The sequence below is a fragment of the Narcine bancroftii genome, chromosome 5, assembly GCF_036971445.1.
Source record: "Narcine bancroftii isolate sNarBan1 chromosome 5, sNarBan1.hap1, whole genome shotgun sequence".
In the NCBI taxonomy this organism is placed as follows: Eukaryota; Metazoa; Chordata; class Chondrichthyes; order Torpediniformes; family Narcinidae; genus Narcine; species Narcine bancroftii.
The window spans coordinates 49,947,722-49,962,018 of record NC_091473.1 but is presented as its reverse complement, the minus strand read 5'-3'; the positions used below and the strand labels follow the sequence as shown (position 1 = coordinate 49,962,018).

The 14,297-nt window shown below is 34.8% G+C and overlaps 1 protein-coding gene across 10 annotated transcripts in view; it reads right to left on the bottom strand.

Moving 5' to 3' along the window:
• Nucleotides 1–14,297, bottom strand: part of abtb1 (ankyrin repeat and BTB (POZ) domain containing 1) — a 135,876-nt gene that overhangs the window by 95,399 nt on the left and 26,180 nt on the right. Inside the window, exons 1-2 of one of the 10 annotated variants that reach the window (XM_069937374.1) lie at nucleotides 1,405–1,482; nucleotides 1,001–1,167 (exon numbers count right to left, since the gene is read on the bottom strand). The exons of the other annotated variants lie outside the window; for them this stretch is intronic. The gene's annotated coding sequence lies outside the window, so the exon portion shown is untranslated. Of the gene's footprint in view, nucleotides 1–1,000; nucleotides 1,168–1,404; nucleotides 1,483–14,297 lie in introns of those variants that run through there. 10 annotated transcript variants of the gene reach the window in all.

The window sequence follows — 14,297 nt, the reverse complement described above, 5'->3', positions numbered from 1 at the left end:
AGAAACATATAGGATTATGAAGGGTATGGATAGGATAGATGTAGGAAGGTTTTTTGAGCTGGCCGGGGAAACTAAAACAAGAGGACACAGTCTCAAGATTCGGGGGAGTAGATTTAGGACAGAGATGAGGAAAAATAGTTTTTCCCAGAGAGTAGTGAATGTTTGAAATTCTCAGTCCAGGGAAGTGGTTGAGGCTGCCTCATTAAACATATTTAAAATTTTTACATGATAGAGGAATTAGGGAATATGGGGAGAAGGCAGGTAGGTGGAGTTAGGTCATAAATTAGATCAGCCATGATCGTATTGAATGGCAGAGCAGGCTCAATGGGCCATTTTGGCCTACTCCTGTTCCTACTTCCTATGTTCCTATGTTTTCAACAGATCAAAGGAGTCTTTCACTGAGTTGATGATCTTCCAGTAGATCTGGATGTCTATCGCTGTGTGCATCTCTGGAAACAGCTTGTCGATCAGAGAGTAATCTTTTATGCTGCTGCTGTGAATAAACCTTGACAGCATGGTAATAGGCCATTTTGGCCCACAAGTCCATGCTGCCCAATTTACACCCATTTAACCTGCAATCCCGTATGTTTTGAACACTTACCAAATGCAAAGGGTGGATAACTGTCTCCTCCCCACCTCAGTCACCACAAAGGGCAATGCACTTTGGGTATAATATTCTATCGGCACAGGAAAAAATCAGACTGGAAAGGCTCCTTACTGCCACGTCCTTGTGGTTGTTAGTGAATTCTGGCAATGAGACATTCTGCTAGATGATCCAGACAGTCTGCTAAGAAAATCACCACACAGAATCCATAGTCTTCATCCCTCATTGTCTGTATGGTGTTCCATGTTAATCACTGCATGATGGACTTGTGGTCCAAGATGTTTTTTTTGAAAAACTTTTTCCATGAAGGATATGTGGTAAAGGGCCAGGCTTTTCCTTTACAAGACCTGGGGCAGGTAGAACCTCAGTACACAGCAGCACTCGATGTGTTCATACCTTAGTCCCAATGAAGGTAGTCATCAAGATGAGCGTCACATCGAGTATGCCCTTGCTTCCATTCTTAAGTGACCTGTTTTTGGCCATCTGTTGATCCTGTTCCATTTTGGATCTCACGGTATCTAAAGTCTGGATTATTGAAGTCCAGAAACCATCTGCTCTCTTGTCTGGATGAGAAAGATGGGGGACATCATGAGATGCCGTAGGATCAACACATAGATTCCTGACTCCCTTGGGAAATTAGTTAAAAAAGTGCTAAATAAGTACTGTTCCAATTCTAAATATATTTTAAAATTATATTTAAACTTCTCTACTTTATTATACTGCCTACGAAAAAAGAAAAAGTTGTTGCAACGACTGCTGAAACCCAACAAGAAGAGAAGGAAAAAAGATGAGAGGCCTACCTGAAGAACAAAGCAGGAACTCAGAGTTTGTGCTGCCTTCCAATCTTGTGAGTCTTTGGAGGGGACCTCTGCCGGTATCTCTTATGCGTTACAACAGAGAGATGGTCTCAGTAAGGAACCAGGAAGTGAATCATGCATGCACAGAGCAACTAAACCTAAAATACTACTGGGAGTGCAGCAACTGCTTGTTGAAAAGTCAGGGACCTCAACTTCGGCACCAGAGGAGGATTAATTGGGTTCTAGTGGGAGGCTCCTTAGCTGAAGATGAAAAGGAAGAAGAAGATGTACAGGAAGAGAAGGTCATTGAAGAAATTAAAAGAACTCCACAGACTTCAGTTTTAAAGTTATTTGTAATGATAATACAACAGATTAAAGCAATTAAAGGGGAAATGAGAGGATTAAAAGGGTTTGAAGGTTGAAATGAAAGCAGAAACTAATAAAGTGTTGGATGTTGTAAATAAAATTAAGTTGGAGAAAATGGAAGAAACAATTACAAGAGTACAGGATAATGTACAGCATGTTGAAGACAGGTATCTAATATGGAAAATACAACTACTGGTTTAATTACAGTAAAAGCTTTTTGATAAAGTGGATGTATTGGAGAAGTTTAGTAGAAGAAATAATATTAAAATAGTAGGCCTTTCAGAAAAAGAAGGCATAGTAATGATTCACTTCTTTCAAGATTGGATTCCAAAAGTTTTGGGAGAGGAGAATTTTGAAAATATAATTGAAATTGAGAGAACCTCTCTTTAATCAAAAACCGCATTCTATATTAATTAAATTTTTGCATTATCAAGACAGAGAAGAATTTAAGTCTTGCTGTGAAAGGAGCAAGGGAGTGAAAGGAGCAAGGGAGTGGCAAGGTCCCTTGTTATGAGAAGGGGATAGAATTTTATTCTACAATAACTTGAGTGAAGATCTGTTGAGGAGAAGAAAAAAAAAAATTAATCCAGTTAAAAATGTCTCTTCAATATCAGGCCACCTTGAAGATCTTTGTTCCGGGAGAACAGAACATTTTTTTTTACTAAAGTTGTTCAATCAGAAGAATATGATTGGGGTATTTCTGAAGTGCAGTCTTTGGGACTTGATGCAATGAATTATTTCTTTCTTTTTATCCTAATTTTACAGTTGGGATGGAAGAAATTGAAGAAATATTATTTTTTCCCCCTTTTGATTTCTGGGAAGATATTTTAACTGTGGTTAATTAATAAATTGATTAATTTTAATTAATGCATTAATATGCCAAGGGAGTTGGGAGGAGTAGGAAGTGTTGCTTGCTGCAGGATTATGTGTATATTTATAAGCTTGGTCACAACCCATAAAATTGAGGGAGTTAGTGTTGTATTAAACAATATTTATTGGGAGGGGTTCCTTTACATTGTTAAAGGTACAAGTATGTAACCATATTTTTTTTGTATTTTTGTTTCTTTTTTCTTATTTTTTGGATTGCTGGAGAGGGTGCATCCTGGCACATTGTATTTTTATTGGATTTTGAGGAGATTCACAGGAGGAGGCGGATTGACAATATTTGGTCTAGATGAATAATGTGATTAAGTTTGTAAATTTTAATGTTAATGGGTTAAACAGAACAATAACAAGAGAGTATTAAGAAATTGGGAGTTGCTGTAGCTTTCCTTCAAGAAACACATTTAACTTTAAAAAAATGAAATTAAAAAGAGATTGGGTAGGACACATAATGTTATCTTCATTTAACTCTCAAGGCAATTTTGATTAAAAAGAATTTTCCAATTAAAGTCCAACATATTATTTCAGATCCTGCAGGGAAATATGTAATGGTACATTGTCAAATATTTTCAGAAATGTGTGCTTTTTTGAATTTATATGCTCTGAATGTTGATGATGAGATACACATGAAAATATTTTAGTAGGAGGGTATTTACTTTTTGTTTAGACCCATTATTCCAGTGGTTCCCAACCTTTTTCTTCCAACTCACATACCACTTTAAGTATTCTCTACGTCATTGGTGCTCTGTGATTAGTAAGGGGTTGCTTAAGGCAGTATGTGAGTGGGAAGGGAAGGTTGAGAACCACTGCTGTAGACCCAATTGTTACCAAAATATTTTGCTTGAGAAAAATTGTCACTGGCCCATTCCTTTGGAGTTATGAAACCGTGCACATAACAAGTCAATTAGGCACGATTAAAACAGTGGTTTTCAAATTTATTTCTTTCAACCCACCTACCACCTTAAGCAATCCTTTACTAATCACAAAGCATCTATGGCATAGGGAATACTTAAAGTGGTATGTGAGTTGGAAGAAAAAGATTGGGAACCACTGCTTTCGTCCAATAATTCGGACAATTTATTTTTGAAGCGGATTACAAATCGAGGATTTTATCTGATAGCTCACCTTTGCTAATAATGATGGAAATGCCTGATAAGGAGAAGTTAATATATAGATGGAGATTGAATTTTTTATTGTTGAAAAGTTAAGTTGCTTGCAGGACAATTGAAAGGAATTGCAGCTAAAAAATACATTAATAAGATTTGGCTGAGAGATGGCACAATGACAATGGATCATTCTAAAATTAATGAGATTTTCAAACAATATTATTCTAATCTTTATACTTCTGAATTTATGAATAATTTTACTTCAATGGCAGAGTTTTTAGAACAAATTAATTTCCCCACCCTACCTCAGGACAAGCGTACAAGGCTGAAGGATGAAATTTCTATAGCTATCTCCTCTGGTAAATCTCCAGGTCCAGATGGATTTACTGCAGAATTTTATAAATCTTTTTCTAAATGGTTTATACCTCATATAAGCCCTGAGCTTGAAGATTTTTTTAAAGAAGGTATACTTCCCTCATCTTTTTATGAAGCTTGTATTTCTCACATTTTGAAAACAATCAAAGAAGCAACAGAATGTCCTTCTAATAGACCAATTTCATTACTAAATGTTGATATGAAGATTTTATCTAAAGTGTTAGTGAATAGATTAGAAAATATTCTACCAACAATTATTAACTCTGACCGAACAGGGTTTATTAAAAACCATTATCCTTACTATAACTTATTCCAAGTATTGAATACACTATATTTGCCCTCTACCCATGTGACAGAATGTGTTCTTTCACGAGACATTGAAAAAGCATTTGACTGAGTGGAATGGAAATATTTATTTGTTATATTAAAGAAATTTAATTTTGGACCAGATTTTAATTGGATTGAAATATTATACTTATATCCGATGGCTTCAATTTGTTCTAATCTACAAGTCGAAAATGTTTAGGTTATTTAGGAGAACAGGACAAAGATATAATACGAGAACCATTAGCAGTAGCTCTTTGACAATGTAGAGAATTAGTCAGAAACAGAATTGACCAAAGTATCTCTCTCTCTACCTACGTGCTTTTTATTTCAAATCCAGAGGTTTCTATGTTCACTCAGTTTGAACAATTTTTGGAATATAAAATAAATTTATACCAGAGTGAATTACCTTTAAAAGGATCTCTTTCTACGTATTCTACATTTCCTCTTAAAATAGTGAAAGACCAATTTCAATATTTAGGAATCACTGTCACAAAAAAGTTATAAGAAACTTATGAAAGAAAACTTTGTAGTATTATTTAATCAGATAAAAATATTATTTTAAATCGGGATGGTCACCACTTTTGATTATAATGATTGGACATATTAATTTGATTAAAATGAACATTCTACAAAGTTTTTGTATCTTTTCAAGCCTTACCAATCTTTATTTCCAAATGCTTTTTTAATTAACTAAATTTGGTAATTTCTTCATATTTCTGGCAGGGAAAGTAACAATGTATAAGCAAAACCCATCTTCAGTAATCTATTAGGAATAGGGGAATGTCACTTCCAAATTTTCAATTTTACTATTGGGCAATTAATATATGCAGTTTACTTTTATTATTAAAAAATGATAAATTCATAAATCGCCCTTCTTGGGCAGTGATAGAATTTAACTTTTCTAAGAAATCATCTATGTTGGCAATTTTAGGCCTTTCCGCTTTACCCTTCTCATTTTTTAAATTGACACATAATTCGATTATGAGAATTAGATTGAAAATATGGGAAATTTTTTGGTTATAATAATTTTTCTCTGGCTAGTTCTATTATATATAACCACTTATTGTTGCCTTCAGTATTAAATCTGTTCTCCCTCCTGCATCTGGGAAGAGATACTGAAGCATTCAAGCTCTCATGACCAGATTACGAGACAACTTTTTCCCTCCCAAGCTGTGAACTCCAGGGACCCAGGGCTAGCATATGTAACCTGATATTTAATAAATGATATGTTATTTATTAAAATGTTTCTGAGATAATTTATCCATGTAAATAACCAGTTCCACGGTCCAGAGAAACGCTATCTTGTTTTCACTTTACACTGCAAGGTTTATAGTATGAACGACAAATAAACGCGACTTGACTAGATGAAGGCTTTAAGGAATGGTATAGATTTGGTATTAAAAAATTTTAAAGATTTATTTATTTGAAATAACTTTGCTTTGTTTGAGCAATTGTCAGATAAAATTTAAGCTTTCTAATAGACTCTTTTTAAAGATATTTGCAAGTTAGGAATTTTGTTCAGTCTAAATTGAACTCTTTTCCGAGAATCACAAACTTGAATATTCTTGATATACTTTTTGATCTACAATTTGTTCACAGTGGATTGATATTACATATTTATATTGATTTATTAGATTTAAGATGAGCTACAACGGCTAAGATTAAAAATGATAGGGATTGTGATCTTACTATAGCATTTTCAGATGAGGATTGTAATTCTATTTTTAGTTTAATCAGTGATTCTTCATTTTGTGCAAAGCACTGTTTATTACAATTCAAGGTGGGACACAGAATACTCATGTCAAAACTCAAATTTTCCCATTTCTATGTGGATTTTAATCCATTTTGTGAAAAGTGTAAAAATTTTGAAGCCTCATTGATTCATATGTTTTGGAAATGTTCTAAATTAGGAGGATATAGTCAGAATATTTTTCAGTCCCCTCAAGAGAAAGTTTTATAGGCAGACGAGCAGTTTTAACTAAATCAAAAGATTAACTCTCACTGACTCATGATGTAATGACATATTAAAGTTTAGAGAAAATTAAGTATAATATTAAAGATAAAAAGTTTAATTTGAAAAGGTATGGGGCCCACTTCTAGAATACCATCATTATTGGCAGTTTTAGGTGATATGGGTGCTCCAATGCTGATCTGTCTGTCTTGTGGAGGTCGTGACTTGAGACACCTTTGTATTTTTCTTGCAAGCTTGATAAAGGGTAAGATCAGTATTAGTTTTAGGATTTTTTTCTTTTTAATTTATGGAGTTTAATTAAGATTAAACCAGATGATATCTCTTTTTTTAAGATATTATATTAAGGTATAATGAGGTTTGTTATAATATTATTTAACTGATTTTTATGTATTATCATTTTAACAAACAATCATATTTAACAATTAGGGATGAAATTTAAACTTTGTTGTATTGTGCATTTACTTTAATTATATGCTTTGTACATGTTATATTGCTTCACTATATTAATGACTTGTATATGGAGTATTATGTTAAATAAAAATATTTTAAAAAGAAAAAAAGGAAATTTATTCAAACTCAAATTTGGACATTTTGTGATATAAATTTATTATATGGGACGACTTAAAAAGCCTATTTAAGCAATTAAATTATGTCTTCTAAATTTAAAAAAGAGCATCTAAGAGAAATAGAACAATTATAAAGAGAAATTTGTTTGAGAAAAATACCTTCAAAAGTGTATTTCTGTAGATATTTGATTAATAAAAAGCTTCAGTATAATACATTACAAACATAGAACTGAGAAAGCAATCACAAGAAGGAAACAAAGATATTATGAACTAGGTGAGAGGTCACACAAAGTATTAGCTTGGCAATTAAAACCAGAACAGGCTTCAAGAATAATTAATGCAATTTAAAAAAAATAATGTAATTACATGCAAGCCTCAAAAAATAAATGCATCTTTATTTGCAATTATACACTTCGGAGTCCTTAGGAGAGGAAACTAAAATAGATAACTATTTATGACAGATAATATTGCCTACTTTAAGTCTGGAAGAACAAACTGAACTTGATCCTCAATTTACTGAGGAAGAGGTAAGCGAAGCTATGGCTTCCTTACAAAGTAATAAATCTCCAGAAGATGATTTTCCATCTGAATTTTATAAAGAATTTAAGGATTTATTAATTCCTATATTTATGCAAGTATTAGAACAGGTTTCAGAAACATATTCTTCCAGAATCATTTTTGATGGCAATAATTACTCTGATTCCTCGAAAGGATAGAGATCTTTTAAAAACTTCTTATTGACCTATTTCATTATTAATTGTGGATTAGAAAATTGTTGCAAAAATTTTGGCAAATGGAATGAATAAATTGTTACCCAAATTAATAGATATGGACCAGACAGGTTTTGTTTTTTAAAAAAAAAAGACAATCTCCAGAAAATGTAACCAGATTGTTCAGTATAATTCATTTTAGCACAAAAGAGAAGTGATTTGAGTGTAATAGTGGCTTTAGATGCAGAAAAGTCATTTGATAGATTAGAATGGGACTTTTTGTTTAAAGTGTTAGCGAGGTTTGGATTTGGATCGAATTTTTAAAAAATTCAATTAGAGCGTTATATAATAGTGCCAATGCTAAAGTAGTAACTAATGGACAAGTATCGACAACATTTAAATTTATGAAATCAAGTGACAAGGATGTCCTTAATCCCCTGCTTTATTTACTTTAGTCATAGATACACTTGCCCAAGCAATTGAGTCTGATTTACAAATTAAGGGCTTTAGAGTGGGTCAAGAGGAACATAAAATTTATTTGCGGATGATGTTTTAATATATTTGACTGACCCTGAGCCATCCTTATGAAGATTATATGCTCAATTAAAAGAATATGGAAAGGTTTTGGGTTATAAAATAAATTGGGATAAAAGTGAAATTATGCCATACATAAATGGAAGGTAACTATACTCGATATCAAAGGGATACTCAGTTTAAATGGCCAAAAGAGGGTATTAAATATTTAGGTATACATATGAATGGTAATTTGAAGAACTTACATAATTTAAATTATTTATCATTACTTAAAAAGATTGAGGAAGACCTGACCAAATGTATTAATTTACCTATAACTTTAGTTGGAAGGGTGAATTGTATAAAGATGAATGCATTTCCAAGAATACAATATCTTTTTCAAACATTATCTAATTTAATACCTCAAAAAAATTTTCAAGAATTAAATAAAAAAAGTAAGGAAATTTCTTTGGAAAGGTAAATTGTCAAGAGTTTCTGTAGAAAAGTTAACATGGAGATATGAACTGGGAGGTCTACAGCTTCCTAACATTAAAAATTATTATGGAGCAGTGCAAGTGAGATTTCTTGCTTCTTTCTTTGAAAGTTTAGAAAAAAAATTCGGCATGAGTTAATATAGAATTGAATAAAATAGGAGAGAGGAAACCAAAAGAATTTCTATACAAGTGGGAACCAAAATTGTTGGTTGCTGACAAGGAGGCATCATTATTGAAACATTTGCTTAACATTTGGAATAAAAATAAACTATGATATTGGTGCAAGAGGGCCTATATCGCCTTAAATGCCATTGATTCAAAATCCTCATAGCTTTCTCAAGAGATAATCAGCTTTTGAACATATGGTTTTGTAAATGAATTGTAAATGTAGAAGATTGTTATGAAAGAGGTCAATTCATGTCATTTGAGCAATTGAAGAATAAATATGACATATCACATAATACTGTTTTTTTGTTACTTTCAATTAAGAGCATATTTGAGGATAAGCTTGGTCCAACTATGTTTTTATCTGGTTGTAATGAACTAGAACTTCTTCTTAGGAGTGGAATTGTTAAAAAAAAATTACTTCTTTTGTGTATTCATTATTACAAGCAGGAACTCCCAAACCAGGATTTCATAGATCTGGACAAAAATGGGGAACAGATTGAAATATTATAAATGATGAATGAACATGGGAGAATTTGTGTAGGGAAAGTAATAGGGATTACTTACATCTTACATTAATACCATTAATGTAAGATATAGACTAGTTCAATACAACTTTTTACATCAGTTATATCTTATACCACAGAAGTTGAACAGATTGAAATCAGATTTATTGGATCAATGTTTTAACTGTGGTGAAGATGTAGGATCTTTTATACATTCAACAAAGTCTGTCTTAAAGTAAGGTCCCTTGCGCAGATCTACGCAATTTTTTTGGAACAAGTTATAGGAAATGTATTACCGCAAAGTCCTGATTTATTTTTATTAGGAAATATTGATAAATTAAAATTATCAATCTATCAATTGGAATTTCTTAAATTAGCATCAGCAATTGCGAGGAAATGCATTGGAATAACTTGGAAATCTGATATATCTCTGGCTATGCCAAGGTGGCATGCAGAAATTGAAAGTTGCATTCTTTTGGAAAAAATTATTTATAATTTGAGGAATAAATATCTTGTGTTTTTATACATTTGTTGCCCATATAGCAAAATAATGGGATTAAATTTGTAATAATATTTTTCCTATACCAGTGAGATTCTCTTCTGAGTGTTTATGATAGATCTGGAGATTATTTGCTGGACGACAACTTTCTCTGCAATCCAAAGATTTTCTTTGTTATATAAATACTTATAAAGTAACTTTATAGTTACTCTATAATATTTTTTTTTAAAACGAGGGAGTGATTGGGTGGAAAGAAGTTTTGGGGCTTTTTTGAGTGGGGGGGTGAAAAACATTATGCATGTAATTATAATTTGTTTCTCAATATCTGTATTATAATAATTACAACTACTATATGTATGGATTTTTTAAAATAAAATGTTAAAAAAAAGAAAAAGATATATTATTCTGAAGAACAGAGTAGCTTTATTAGTGCCCAGGCCAATTAAAAAAAAAAATCAAATAGCACTGTAGAGGAAAATAATTCTGATCATTACCCAATCACTGTCTGGAGGAAATTGCTCTGTGCATCTTGGCTTCCAAATTCCTACAAGTCAATCCAATCATTCTAACTTTTCATAGAGAGATTCTCGTTACCTCTGGCACAATTAACATCAGAATATCCCTTGTCTTATAAATAGGTGATTTAAGCATTCAGTAGTTTCACTCCAAACATTTCAGCTGGCTGATGGAGGACCTCAGTTTTCTTCAGGCTGACTTCCAGGCCAAACATTTTGACTACCAGCACCCCCCACATCTCCATCGGGCACACAAAACTCAAAACAGTCAACCAGTTTACCTATCTCGGCTGCACCATTTCATCAGATGCAAGGATCGACAATGAGATAGACAACAGACTCGCCAAGGCAAATAACGCCTTTGGAAGACTACACAAAAGAGTCTGGAAAAACAACCAACTGAAAAACCTCACAAAGATAAGCGTATACAGAGCCGTTGTCATACCCACACTCCTGTTCGGCTCCGAATCATGGGTCCTCTACCGGCATCACCTACGGCTCCTAGAACGCTTCCACCAGCGTTGTCTCCGCTCCATCCTCAACATCCATTGGAGCGCTTTCATCCCTAACGTCGAAGTACTCGAGATGGCAGAGGTCGACAGCATCGAGTCCACGCTGCTGAAGATCCAGCTGCGCTGGATGGGTCACGTCTCCAGAATGGAGGACCATCGCCTTCCCAAGATCGTGTTATATGGCGAGCTCTCCACTGGCCACCGTGACAGAGGTGCACCAAAGAAAAGGTACAAGGACTGCCTAAAGAAATCTCTTGGTGCCTGCCACATTGACGACCGCCAGTGGGCTGATATCGCCTCAAACCGTGCATCTTGGCGCCTCACAGTTTGGCGGGCAGCAACCTCCTTTGAAGAAGACCGCAGAGCCCACCTCACTGTTAAAAGGCAAAGGAGGAAAAACCCAACACCCAACCCCAACCAACCAATTTTCCCCTGCAGCCGCTGCAACCGTGTCTGCCTGTCCCGCATCGGACTTTTCAGCCACAAACGAGCCTGCAGCTGACGTGGACTTTTACCCCCTCCATAAATCTTCGTCCGCGAAGCCAAGCCAAAGAGAGAAAAGAATTTCACTCCACTCAGCAGTTTGTGCTTAAATCTACAGGCCTCCAATAACCTTATTTTATCTGAGATCTTCAACAACCAGAAAGATTTTACTTTGTCAGACTATCTCTTTCTGGGAAACACCAGTGAAGTGGCACTGTGGAAAGAAATGGACAGTTGGCATTTTGGGTCAAAACCCTCTTTCAATTGTGTGTGCTCGAGAGAATGCTTGACAGCTAGCTATCAAACCTAGCCTAATTCCTTACTAATCACAGTGCACCTGTGGCATTGGGATTACTTAAGATGGTATGTGAGTGGAAAGAAAAAGTTTGAAAACTACTGCTTTAGAACTATTCTTTTCCTCACAGGATAATGAATCAGTTGTCTTGTATTTAGAAACCACCAGCTATCTCCTGGTCATGATTTAGCTCAATGAGGTTCAACAGAGATTGGAGACAAGGTATTGGTCAAACATCGGCACATTTGGAGGAGTCACGTGATGGAGTAGTGGCCGGACGGTGAACTCCAGCCCTCTCCAGAAAAGTCGGGAAAAACAAGAGAAAATACAAAGGCACAGAAATACAAGTTAAAGAAAAGTGAGTATAAAGGTGGAAAGAAGATGGAGACAAAAGGAGAAAAATCAAAATCAACGGAAAGAAGAGAGGAAGAGAAGACAACGGAGGAAAAAGGTGAAGGCCTTACCTGTCCGAAGAGGCCCGCTGTGGAGAGAAGACCCCACTACCTCAGGTCGGTAGAAAGAGAACTACAACAATGGCTCACAGAGCCGAGTAAAAGTGCGCAACCGCGCATGCGCGATGCGCATGAAAAAAAACACACCGACGGGAGGGGGGACCAGCTGGGGAGTCGATCTCCACAGCCGGCAACGACAGCTGCAGAACACCTGCAGCAAGAAGAGACCACAGAAGACAATGGAAACAAGAAAGAAGAGGAGGAAAGGGCAGCAAAGAAACAACAGATGGTCAACCTAGAGGAAGAAGAAGAGGAAGAGGAAGAGTACAGGGAAATAGAAGAAGAAAAGAAAGGCAAGGTAAAGGAGGTACTTGCTCTTGTTAGAGGATACATGGAGTCATTTAAAGAATGGCAAACACAGGAATTCAATGATTTAAGAAGAAGAATAAACAACACAGAAAAGAAAATAAATAAAATGGATATGACCTTAACAGAAATGGGGAAAAAAATGGACAAGATGGAAGAACGGGCAATAGCAGCAGAAATGGAGGTAGAAGACTTAAAAAAGAAATTGGAGGAATCTAATAAAAAAACTAAAGAGACACAAGAATTACTAGCCCAAAAAATAGATATAATGGAAAATTATAACAGAAGAAATAACATAAAGATAGTGGGCCTTAAGGAAGATGTAGAAGGCAAGAATATGAGGGAGTTTATAAAAGAATGGATCCCTAAGGCCCTAGGATGTCCAGAACTACAGCAAGAAATGGAAATAGAAAGGGCACATAGAGCATTGGCCCCTAAACCACAACCACAACAAAAACCAAGATCTATTGTAGTAAAATTCCTAAGATATACTACAAGAGAAAAGGTACTGGAGAAGACAATGGAAAAAGTAAGAGAGGGCAACAAACCACTGGAGTATAAAGGGCAAAAAATCTTCATTTATCCAGATATAAGCTTTGAACTCCTAAAGAAGAGAAAAGAGTTCAATGCAGCAAAAGCGATTTTATGGAAGAAAGGATATAAATTTACACTGAAGCATCCTGCGGTATTGAAAATATTTATTCCAGGACAACAAAACAGACTATTCTCGGATCCAGAAGAAGCACGAAAATTTGCAGAACAATTACAAAAATAGACTGAGGGATGAAGACGGGTAATGAGAGCAAAAATTATCACGATTGATATGTATGTGGGTAAAGACAAAAATAGACTGAGGGATGAAGACGGGTAAGGAGGGTAAAAATGACCACGATTGATATGTATGCGGGTAAAGAGGTATAAGAGTGAATAGAGACAATGGGCATATGTGAAAGTATCTGTAATTAGAGGAAAACATAGAGAGTATAGACAAGAATTAATAAGGGAAGGTAATGGAATAGAGAGAATAAGGAGGGAACTAAAAGAGTGACCTTTGTGACATATAAAAAACGAAATCTTTTCTGGGGGGGGCTGGGTGGGGGAAAAGAGCGGTCACTGCAAAATCAGTTGACGCTTGCGAGTGGATTCGCAAATCCAAATGGAGAGGGGAGATGTGGTTGTCCGACAAGGGATAAAGGGCAACTCAGGAGGGGAAGGGGAGATTGGGGATAAAGAAGATAGAAATAGGAGAATAAGGAAAATGTTGGATGTTGTAGGAATGTTGTCTGGTAAAGAGTTGAAAATAAGAAAACAGAAATGGAAAAGGAGGAAAGGTAATGATGGAAAAACGGAAAGAGAAGATAAACAAAATATAAAATGGCTACGCTGAACTATATGACTCTAAATATTAATGGAATACATAACCAAATTAAAAGGAAGAAACTACTAAATTTACTGAAAAAGGAAAAAATAGATATAGCATTTGTCCAAGAAACACACTTAACTGAATTGGAGCACAAGAAATTAAAGAGAGATTGGGTAGGACATGTAACAGCAGCATCGTATAATTCAAAAGCAAGAGGAGTGGCTATATTAATTAGCAAAAATGTGCCATTTAAAATAGAAGAGGAAATAATAGATCCAGCAGGGAGATATGTTATGATAAAATGTCAGATATATTCAGAGCTTTGGAATCTACTTAATATATATTCACCTAACAAAGAAGATCAAAAGTTTATGCAAGATATCTTTTTGAAGGTAGCTAATACGCAAGGGAACATACTAATAGGAGGGG